The sequence below is a fragment of the Lithobates pipiens genome, unplaced genomic scaffold (genome assembly GCF_037356315.1).
Source record: "Lithobates pipiens isolate NorthernLeopardFrog02 unplaced genomic scaffold, aLitPip1_a1.2 Scaffold_16, whole genome shotgun sequence".
In the NCBI taxonomy this organism is placed as follows: Eukaryota; Metazoa; Chordata; class Amphibia; order Anura; family Ranidae; genus Lithobates; species Lithobates pipiens.
The window spans coordinates 429020434-429032661 of NW_027507748.1; the positions used below are offsets into that span (position 1 = coordinate 429020434).

Below are 12228 nucleotides of genomic sequence, written 5' to 3' on the forward strand. Positions count from 1 at the left end.
TTGGGCTCAGCAGCACATTGTACGTGAAAACCGCTTTTCGTAATTTCTCAAATAGTCATGTCCCCTGCAAATACCAACACTCCCTGATGCTACAGCAAAGCACCCCAATGACCCTGAAAGTGTTTTTGTGTCTCCAAGCCCAGTTCAGAAGTACTTTTGCCTAGAGATATCAGTTTCCTCATCCTTGACTCCACTGTTAGTGTCGGTTCACACTGAGGCAGCACGACTTGCAGCGCGACTGCCTCAGGCGACCTGGACACGACAGCTGCGGGGACTTGCAAAACAACTTCTCTATAGAAGTCAATGCAAGTCACCTCAAGTCACTCCCAAAGTCGTACAGGAACCTTTTTCTACGTCGGAGCAACTTGTGTCACTCCGATTAGAACAGTTCCATTGTACAGAATGGGACACGACTTGCCAGGCGGCTAAGCCTGACAAGTCGTCCCAGTGTGAACCGACCCTTTGGGGTCGATTTACTAAAACTGGAGAGTGCAAATTTGGTGCAGCTGTGCATGGTAGCCAATCAGCTTCTAACTTCAGCTTGTTCAATTAAGCTTTGGCAAAAAAAAAAAGCCTGGAATCTGATTGGTTTCTATGCAGAGCTGCATCAGATTTTCTACTCTCCAGTTTAAAGCCTCATACACACAATCGGATATTCTGACAGGAAATGTGTGACGACAGGCAGTTGGCAGTAAATCCGACTGTTTGTACTTTCCATCAGACTATTGTTGTCGGATTTTCTGCAGACAAATGTTGGATGGCAGGCTTTAAAATTTTCCATGGACAAATGTCTGTTGTTGGATTTTCCAAGCGTCTATACACAAGTCCGTCGGACAAAAGTCCAAAGTACAAACACGCATGCTCGGAAGCAAGGACGAGTCAGAAGTGGTCGGTCTTGTAAACTAGCGTTTGTAATGGAGAATTAACATTTGTGATGTGGCAAATTATGAAATCTGGAAATGCAGCGCACATTCTCTTCTTCTTTAATGGGATAATAATGAAGCTGCTTTGCTGGTGATACTGATGGAGTTATTGCAAACAAATTTTCAAAGGATTTCTTTTCTAGTGATATCAAGAATAATATTATTATACTTTTTTTTTTTTTTACAACACCATTATCCTGTAGTTTTTAAGACCAAAGATACAACTATGTTGGTGTCCCTTGTCAATTTTACATTGTATTTTTTTAAATGTAACTGCCTACTCCCAAATTGTCATATGAAGTAAAACACAGCCAAGTATTATACTCCACAATTTTTTTTATGGTGCATTAAAAAAAAAGAAAACAAAATAAGACATGCTATCTTCCAATAGAACTTAACCAAAATGTGCATTCTATGCATCCAAAAAAAAAGAAAGTATAACAAATCAAATCAATATTATTCAACCATAAAATAAAATAAAAGCCTCATGCCTGTGTCCTGATTCTTAACCACTTACAGACCGGACCATTTTGCTGATCAAAGACCAGACCACTTTTTGCGATTCGGCACTGCGTCTCTTTAACTGACAATTGCGCGGTCGTGCGACTTGGCTCCCAAACAAAATTGACATCCTTTTTTCCCACAAATAGAGCTTTCTTTTGGTGGTATTTGATCACCCCTGCGGTTTTTATTTTTTGCGCTATAAACAAAAATAGAGCGAAATTTTGAAAAAAACGCATTATTTTTTACTTTTTGTTATAATAAATATCCCCCAAAAATATATAAAAAAACATTTTTTCCCCTCAGTTTAGGCCGATACGTATTCTTCTACATATTTTTGGTAAAAAAAATCGCAATAAGCGATTATTGATTGGTTTGCGCAAAAGTTATAGCGTTTAAAAAATAGGGGATAGTTTTATGGTATTTTTATTAATAATTTTTTATTATTTTTTTTTTACTAGTAATGGTGGCGATCAGCGATTTTTATTGTGACTGCGACATTGTGGCGGACACATCGGACATTTATGACACATTTTTGGGACCATTGTCATTTATACAGTAATCACTGCTATATAAATGCAGTGATTCCTGTGTAAATGACACTGGCAGTGAAGGGGTTAACCAGTGGGTGGCAGTGTAGGGGTTAAGTGTTCCTGGGGGGTGTTACTAACTGTGGGGGGGTTGGGCTTTCATTTAGTGAACACTGATCTCTGCTCCAAACACATGGAGCAGAGATCAGCATCACCAGTTGCTAGGCAGAATGGAGAAATGCTGTTTACACTGCATTTCCTCCATTCAGCCGTCCTGTGAGACGATTGCGGCTATGCCCGCGGCGATCGAGTCCGCGGGACCCGAGACCAGACTCACGGGGGTCCCGACCGGCACATGAGCACGCCGCCGGCGGCGCGCTTGCGATGGCAGGGCAGCGTTGAAGATTGGACGTACCTGTACGCCAATATGCCTGCCCGTGCCATTCTGCCGACGTACATCAGCATGCGCTGGTGGGGAACCGGTTAATATAGGGGGTCAACAATGCCAAGAGTTGGTAAAAGCAGGGGTCCGTTATCTGGAGATAATTCCAAAAAACATCTGGATTATTCTCCTGGAGCTCTCTTAGCAAAGGCATATGACATAATTAGTCACGTTTACTAAAGCAACCAATTTCTGGTCCAAGAACTCCTCCTGGTCCTGTTCCTCGGCTGGACTTGGACAAAGCAATAACTCCAAGGCCAATAATAAATAACACGTTATCTCCTCCGATTCTGCAACATGTCTGGTTGACGAACGGTTGGTTGTTCAGAAACTAACTGAAAAGCATGACATGAAAAGCGCAAACTGAAAAGCACTAAATGAAAAGCGCGAAATGAAAAGCACATATCAACACTCACCAAACATCTACTAACATGAAATTAGCAGAAGGAGCCCAAAGAGCTGAAAAAACATGTAGTACGTCACTACATTCATGTTTGTTGGTCAACAATTTCTTGCCGTTTGTATGCAAGACAAAATCCAATCATACGCCTTCTGACAAAAGTCAGAGGTTTTATCTGCGGAAAATCTGACCGTGTGTACGAGGCTTTAGTAAATTAACCCCTTAGACGCTGGAGGCATTTTTCAGGTGCTAAAGGGCTAAAAATCGCGCCTGTAAAGCACCTCAAAAATGCCCCCTCTGCAGCCCCAGTGTGAAAGCCCGAGTGCTTTCACACTGGGGCGCTGCGCTGGCAGTATATTAAAAGCGGCGGCGGAGTGTCGTATACACCGCTCCTGCCCATTGAAATCAATGGGCACCGCTGCTGAAGCCCCTGCAAAGCGCTTCAGCAGCGGTGTTTTTAGGGTGCATTTAACCCTTTCTTCGCCCGATAGCGGGGGTTAATAGCACCCGCTAGTGGTCCAAATAGCAGCGCTAATACTATGGTAAAGCGTCTGCGGCTCAGTGTGAAAGGGGTCTTAGTATCCCTGCCAATATCGCTTATTTCTATCTGGCCTCAGTTGTTCCTTTTAATGCCCCCTTCTCTAACATAATAAGCATATAAACCTTGTATACATAAATCATAAATGAACACTGTTAGAGAAGTATTTTAAATACTAGCATAAAAGAGTTAAACTCAGCACTGAGGACATTTTAGGACATTTTGCTATGCTAATTTTGGATTATAGATACAGTAATGTGCCCTCAAAACAGCAACTAATTTTACCTCCTATTTTCTTTTGAACTGTTCCACCTTGGTACTGTTGTCAGCCAGGAAATCTGCCGGATTACCATTACAAAAAAAAACAATTCCTTCATTTCTCATTCAGCAGAACCTATTAAGAAATCAGTTGGGTAAACTTTCAGCTTTTTTCATTCTCTTCCCTTCCAGTGGAAATATTTCACTAGAATGTGCTTAGCAGATAATGAAAGGGATTTCTCCTGTTTGGAGGAATGACTCAAGGTTCCCTGTTGGTGTAGGAATAAAGTGTACTGTGATGTGTGTGAAGATGTCATGGTAAGACACCCAAATAATTTATCCCCTAATTGAGTCTTCCACCTGCTGCTTGTCTAATTGAATATTAGACTAATTTGTAGCTTTCACAGGAAGGAAATATCAAAGAACACCACCATCGAAAGCAGGATTGCAGATCACTCTTCACTGTCCATTGCGTGCAGAGAACAAAAGGCAAGACGGAGCGTTAGTGAGCGAATGTATACCGTATTTAGAGGGGCTGGGAGGTGTCAGCTCCTAAAAAAAATGAGCAGAAGTTGGAACATGAATAATGCTAGTCAGATTTGGAGGCATATCCAAGAACTGCTAAAAGATATGACATCAAAGATGAAATAAGAATGCCTCCAGCCAAGCAGGGCATCGGAGAGAACAAACTGGGGCCCGCAAATGTCTGAGCTTGGAGGACGTGTTGTGAAGGTGGATGGATTCTACACTAGTGCGAGGTGTCTCCAGAGGCAGGAGCTTACGCGTTTGTAGAGAATGAGATTTTGATGCTTTCATTTAAGGAAAGAAACAAAACTAATTAGCCAGGAGAGAATAAGGAATGCAAATGTTTCTGAATTAGATGAGAAGAAGATAGCTCAGCCAGCTAATCCATCACTTGTCTGTTCTGCGCTGCCGAGATGCAGCCTTCACACAATCAACCAAGAGCCATTTTATCTGCACGCTGCAAATGTTACAGCCAGGTTTCTGTTACAAGGTCAAGTATAAAATTGTTTATGTGATATAAGTCACATAGAAAAGATAGGTTTAATGAACAGAAAAGTTACTTATCGTATAAGGTATAATATGCTGCCCAAAGGATTGAAGGCGATCATATGCATACTTTTCCCCCTGCTTTCTTTTAAGCATATTATATCTAATTACTTACACACATTTACAAATATACAAACCAAATTATAAGATTGCTGGCCTTCTTTTTTGTCCTTATGTAGCCTCCCTGGCGGTATGATTATGTCAGATTTTTGCGTCTCAAAGCGGTACAATAGAAATTTGGCGTTGTATATTGTAGGCCTGTAATTCTTAGCAATAATACACATAAATCTGTACAAACAAAAGTCTAGTAGACGTCCCGGGTATGATAAAGTTTGAAACACAAAATCATAAATTATAATATAATAAATAACTATAAATAATTATAAAAAAATAATATATAATAAATAATAATAATATGTAATAAAAATACATTTCCCCACAATTCACTATCGCTCAATTCTGCAAGTGTTCTAATTTACTATCGCTATTTTCTAGCTGGTCTAAAAACACTTTTGACGTAAAGGGACATTTTTTGGTTGCTATGGACAATCTCAAAATTCCAGGCAGAAAGAACAGTATATATAATATAAAACTGCATGCAGGGCACTGGACAAAGCACTTGGGACAAAATGGATGTGAAATTATTTCATACAATAATATAATCTGTAAGATTACAATGTACTGTATATATTATGAATTCTCAATTTTTTTTACTTTGCCACTGAGCTCCGCCCCCGTGCATTGTGACGCTCGCAGGGAACAGAGCTCGGCACACAGGACATCGAGGGGGGACACAGCCCGCAGACACAGCAGGGGGATATCGCAGGATCCTGGGAACAAGGTAAGTACACTGCCTCAGGATCCTGCAATGCAATCCCGAGTGTGGTTCGGGATTGTCGCTAATGGTACTGAAATTTAACCCCGAGCCACGCTCAGGAAAACCGTCAGGGAGATTAAAGGAGAGTTCCACTCGGTTTTTGTGTTTATTAAAAGTCAGCAGCTACAAAAAGTGTAGCTGCTGACTCTTAATAAAACATACACTCACTTGTCCCACGATCCAGTGATGCGGCCCCCCCAAACCCCTCGCTTCTCTCCCTCGCCTGCCCCTGCTGCTGGCATTGCAAGCGTGGGCACTGGGCTGTGACAGCTTGTGGCTTCACAGCCGGGTGCACACTGCACATGCGTGAGTTACGTTGCACCTTCTCAATGATCGGGCCATTTTCTGGGACCTGTGATCTGTCCCAGAAGACTGCAGGGAGGGAGGGGGAGAGAACTTCTGCTAGAGACGCCTATGCGGCCAGAGCGGAAGTGGGAGCTGGATACCTGTCAAAACTAGGTACCCATTCCCCCCCCCCCCAAAAAAATGGCATGCCAAATGGGGCATGTAAGGGGTGAGGAGTTCTTAAAGAGGAACGTCCACTTTTTGGTGGAATTCCGCTTTAAGGTTCACGTAAAAATCCATAGAAGCATATAGCACCTCACCCACTAAATGCTACAATTATTAAATCCCTTTTAAAACAAATTCTTTGGAACATTTTTCTATATATTCACTATTGGTCTTTGTATTATTTTGTTTGCACACTTTTAACCCACAATGTTACTTACAATGAGATCTTAAATAAAAGTAAAATTTTAGTATTTAGTGGGTAAAGTACATTTGTACCTATAGATAATTAAAGTGCTTAAAGAACAGTAAACCGCTGTGTGTTTTTATTTTTTTAGACCTGCAAGGTAAAGCCATAATGTGCTAGTAGGCATTGCATACTTGCACATTATGTAAAAGTTAACTGAAAAATAAGCTGCTTCCATCTTATTATAGGCTTGCCTATAGGTACAAGTAAAAGATTTAAGTTTACAACCACTTTAAGTAAATTTATATTTATTCCCTACTAATATATTATTTACGATTAAAGAGGGGATCATGGATATATTGGCAAGCAGTATCAACCCCCCACCAACCAAACAAATTCAATATATTGCAGTTAACCAATCAAAGTGCTGCATTGGTTTTATTTGTTATGCCTTTTCCTTTATTTTCACCTGGTGATCCAGGCTGTAAAACACTTCCTGCACTAACCCTCATACACACGGGCAGAATCCAGGAGACATTTGCCCGTTAAAAAAAAAACGCCCAACATTCTGTCCGTGTGTATGTCGTTCTGTCAGAGAGAAGCTGGCCCTTCGTTCAGCTTCTCTCAGCCAAGCCTGACTCCCAATAAGCACTCCCAGCCAATGACAGAGAGTGCTGATCAGTGTTCTGGTGGGGGGCAGGGAATCCCCCTGTTAGAACACAACAGCTCAGCATGGGAGATCGCTGGACTAACCTCGTATGGTTAGTACAGCTGCTCCCGTCCGGAGCTGTCAGTTTTTCTGTGTTAATGTGTACCCAGCTTTAGGGTGTCTCCATTCTAAGCAATGGAGACACCTTTGAACAGCAGCATTGTCAATCTAAGGAGAGCATAGTGTAAAGCCTGCGGGCTAAACAAACAAAAAAAATAAAAAATAAGAGCTTGAGAGGAGCCACTGTACTTACTATCTAATGTAGCTGAGCCAATGTGTTCTGACAGGAAGTGGATGCAGAACGCACCGGAAAGCTCTCTCAGCCATTGGCTGAGAGGGCTGATTGGATGCCAATTGGCCGACTTCCTTCATTCATTCCCCTTTCACAGAAACCGGCCGTACACATGGGGCGAATGTAGGCCAGTTTCTATTGAACCGGCCAATACCGTCCGATATTCAGTCCATGTGTGTATGAGGCTTTACACTAGCAGACTTAAGCCTAGTACACATGGGCCCAATGTCGGCCAGCATCAGGCGGATCAATAGAAACCGGCTGACCGGCTGAAATTGGCCCATTTGTAGGGCAGCCGGTCCGACAAAATTCAACCATTCGAGCAGTTTCTGTCGAAGGCTCCGGACTGAAAAAACGTCTGCTGACTGGCTCCTGATCAGCACTCTCAGCCAGATGAAACAAAAAGGAGAAAAAAAGTCTAAAAAAATAAATAAAAAGAAAACGAATGCAGCCACCACATCTAAGATCTGATAAGCTGCAATATAATACATTTTTGTTCAAGGGTTTAATACACATTTTAAGCAAAAAAAATTATAAATAGTCTTATCGCTTTAATTTCATTATCAGTCATCTACATAATAACCTCACTGAAAAAAGGTGAAACATACAGTAAACAAATACTTAACATATCTTTTTTAACATTTTTGTTTTTGATTATTCATTAATATTGCACAAACCCCTCTGCAGCATCACAAATGCTACACTCTCACAAAGTAAATTCTGTTTTGGGGATTATAGGGATCCTGACAACATTGTCGTCTCAATAATGCATGATATTTGCCTGGGTTAACATGAATCTATTACAGCACCCGTGCCGAAAATAAGAAACATCACAACGAGATCGGCATTTATATATCGGCAAGCTTATTTAATAGGAGAGCGCAAAGAAAAAAACATTAACATGCCAAGCGTGGTTACCCATAGCAACCAATCAGATTTAAATTGTAATGATCATGCTGACAGACACATTGGGGGTTATTTACGAAAGGAAAATCCACTTTTGCACTGCAAGTTAAGTCGCTGTAGATCCAAGGGGGATATGCAAGGAAAATAAAAAGCAGCATTTTAGCTTGCACATGATTGGATGATAAAATCAGCAGAGATTCCCCTCATTTCAGATCTACCCCTTAGATTTAGAGTGACTGCACTTCCAAGTGCACTTGCAGTGCAAAGTGGATTTGCCTTTTGTAAATAACCCCCATTGTTATGGACTACTGTTATCTGCACTTGCTTATTAACCCTTTTGATAGCGAATACTTCAATCACAAAATAATTTCTCAAAAGTTACTATATGAGTTTAACCACTTGCTTACTGGGCACTTAAACCCCCCTCAGTCCCAGACCAATTTTCAGCTTTCAGCGCTGATGCACTTTGAATGACAATTGCGCGGGCATACAACACTGTACCCAAATGAAATTTTTATCATTTTTTTCCCACAAATAGAGCTTTCTTTTGATGGTATTTAATTACAGCTCGGAGTTTTATTTTTTGCTAAACAAACAAAAAAAGATGCAAAAAAATAAAAAATCATGTTTAATAGTTTGTTATAAAATTTTGCAAACAGGTCATTTTTCTCCTTCATTGAAGTGCGCTGATGAGGCGGCACTGATAGGCTGCACTGGTGGGCATTGATAGGCTGCATTGGTGGGCACTGATAGGCACAGTTAAGACGGCACTAATAGGCACAGATAAGGCGGCACCAATGGGCACAGATAAGGCGGCACTGATGGGCAAAGATGGGCACAGATAAGATGGCACGGATGGGTGCCACAGATGGGTGGCACGGATGGGTGGCACTAAGGGGCACTGATAGGTACCACTGATAGATGGGACTGATGGGCACTGATAGGTGGCACTGATAGGTGGCTCTGATAGGTGGCACTGCTGGGCACTGATGGGCGGCACTGCTGGGCACTGATGGGCACTGATGGGCGGCACTGCTGGGCACGGATATGTGGCACTGGGGTGCAGCACCTTTGTTGATGCAGATTGTGGGCACTGCTGGGTGGCACTGCTGGGTGTCACTGTGGGCACTGCTGGGTGTCACTGTGGGCACTGCTGGGTGGCACTATGGGCACTGCTGGGTGGCACTGACAGGGGGGACACATTTTTTATTGATGTGGCAAAGCAGGGGGCAGGTGGGCACTGGCAGGGGGCAGGTGGGCACTGGCAGGGCTGGCCGTGATCGGGACTGATGTCCCGATCACGGCCGCCGGTGATCGGCTCTTTTTTTTCGACAGCGCGAGGAGGAATAATAGCCGATTACCGGCTCCGTTATATCACATGATCAGCTGTCATTGGCTGACAGCTGATCACATGATAAGGGGTCGGGATCGACCCCTTACTAGGATCGGTGATCAGGCGAGTCTCATAGACTCGCCGATCACAGAGCGCGCCGCGCGCCCCTCAGGGGGCGCGCAGGCCACTCGTGCACGGAACGACGTCAATAGACGTCGTCCCGGCAAAGGAGATCCGCGCTGTAGCCGTCATTCGGCTATAGCGCGGGTCTCAACTGGTTAAGTCTTAGGATCGGACTGACAGACTGACTCATGGGGCCCCTGGGTAATAGAAGATCATGGGGCATCCAGGCAATCAGAGATTATGGGGCCACACACACACAGTATACAATCACATAGTATACACATACATGTACACACAGTATACACAGACAGGTTTCTATTGGCTGAGAAGGTACTGGAGAGGTGGGGCAGCTATAATATCTGGATTTTTAGACCAAAAGGATGTCGGTAAGGGACATTTCAGAGACAGATGTAAAAAAAACACAGATTTTTACATACTGTCCCTGATTTTACTGAGGCTGGCAACCCTGATGGGGCCCCCTAGTGGCCCGGGGCCCTCGGGCAGTGCCTGAGTGGCCGAATGGTCAGTCCACCCCTGCCTCTACCACTATATTTAGTGCACCATTACTTGTCCGAAACCCAGTTATGCACCAAACACTTCTGTGAAACAGAAGCTACATACAATATACAGTTTTAAAATGTAGCAAATACGTTTTGATTTGCATGTTATTAGCAAGTATAAAAAGCATCTTCTTTCATTGTTGCTAAGATGTTATTTATACAGCTATCAAGCAACTGTCATGCCAGAGAACCCAATGCACCATTTATTTATTTATTATAAGGAAAAAATGGTGTATTGTGTTCTAGATGTGACAGCCAAATAATGATTCTCAGAATAAGCTTGATAACCTTAATTTTTACTTGACACAAATGTAAAAAACAAAACTGAGCACTGCAATGATTTTCAGTTGGTGCCAATCAGTTGATCAAATGCCTGCGCTGTCTGACTATTGAATTGGCTGTCACAGTTTGGTTTTATGGAGATCCCATTTGAATGGTCAATAGGTACTTAACAGGGCTATGTTTACAGAAAGTAGGAGTTATGGATATAATACAAAATAATTCCCTAAACTGATTTAACATCTCCCTGCTTTAGGATATTCACAGCTGGAATTGCAGCAGTGAGCTATCTAGGTGTCCTCTAACTCCTCTAATGCCGCGTACACACGATCGGAAATTTGGCCAGCAAAAGACTGATAAGAGCTTTTGGTCACAAATTGCGATCGTGTGTATGCTTCATCGGACTTTTGCTGGCCGAATTTCGGTGAGCAAAAGATTTAGAGCATGTTCTCAATTTTTCGGTCGGAAAATGTTCCTTTCCGAAAATGTGTTCATGTGTATACAATTCCGACACGCAAAAACTCACGCATGCTCAGATTCAACTACGAGACGGAAGCTATTGGCTATTGAACTTCCCTTTTCTAGTCCCGTTATACGTGTTGTACGTCACCACGTTCTTGATGGTCTGAATTTGGTTTTACCGTGTGTATGCAAGACAGCTTGAGCGAAATCCCATTGGAATTTCGTCGGGAATACCATCAGAGCTTTTTCCGACCAAAATTCCGAACATGTGTACGCAACATTAGACTTAGTACGCACCATAATCGAGTGATTGAACACCACTCAGTTCTCACAGCTCCCTGAGCAGGCTGAGGTGAGTGCTGGTCCAGGCATGTGGGTGGATCCCAACCATATGGTCGTGATCTTTCCTGAGCCTGGATCAGCTCTGTGATGTTAGCGACAACGGATCACAAGAGTGCAGAACTGAGCTTTGGCTGTACTTCTCCTTTAAGATTATGAATTCACTTGTGTTGTTTTAGAGAATAACTAAAGGCAAAACTTTGTTTCTAGTTTTGGATAGAGTGGAGATGGATTAGAACACCTGCCATGTTTTATCGCTGTCTGTGCCCCTGTTTCACACTCTGTGTTTTTCCTGTTTACCATTATAATTGAAAGTGAAAGTAAAAGAACATGACACATTTTGGGTTGTCCCCAGAAAAGTAATATAGGACAAATCTTCCAATGGTGACACTAGGTCTAGTGACATTGGGGTCCCCAAGAGATTCCCTTAGATTGCAGGGATTTCTTCACACTTCCTGTTTTGGCTATGGGACAGGAAGTGAAGTTAAATCCCCCTAACTGGACACAGATGACAAAAATAAACCTTACAGGGGTAATAACTAAGAAAGAGCTCAGGCGTGTTCGCAACTGCACCCGCCAGAAAACTGACACCACGCAGCACTAATCATTGGCAGTGAGACATTTCCTGATCCATGGCTGCACAGATCTGGAAACATCTCACTGCCTGTGATTAGCGCTATGTAGTGTCAGCTTCCTGGCAGTTGCGAATTCAGCTGAGCTCATCCATAGTTATAACCCTCCCTTACTATATCCAAAATGAAAAAGAAAGTTTCTCCTATAGTTCTACCTTAAAGAGGAAGTAAACCCTGATGAGTTTATTTCCTCTTTCATTCCCTGCAAAGGCAAAGCATAATGGACTACTATGCATCGCATAGTAGTCCATTATGTGTCACTTACCTGACACAGGAGCCAGTGAAGTCTCCTCTGTCCCCTGTAGTCCGGCGCATCCATCTTCTCGGTGGGGTCTCGCAGCTCCGCCGCTGTCATTCGG

At 42.7% G+C, this 12228-nt stretch overlaps 1 protein-coding gene across 6 annotated transcripts in view; it reads left to right on the plus strand.

Moving 5' to 3' along the window:
• Positions 1-12228, plus strand: part of DMD (dystrophin) — a 3436004-nt gene that overhangs the window by 3051357 nt on the left and 372419 nt on the right. The gene's annotated exons all lie outside the window — the stretch shown is intronic.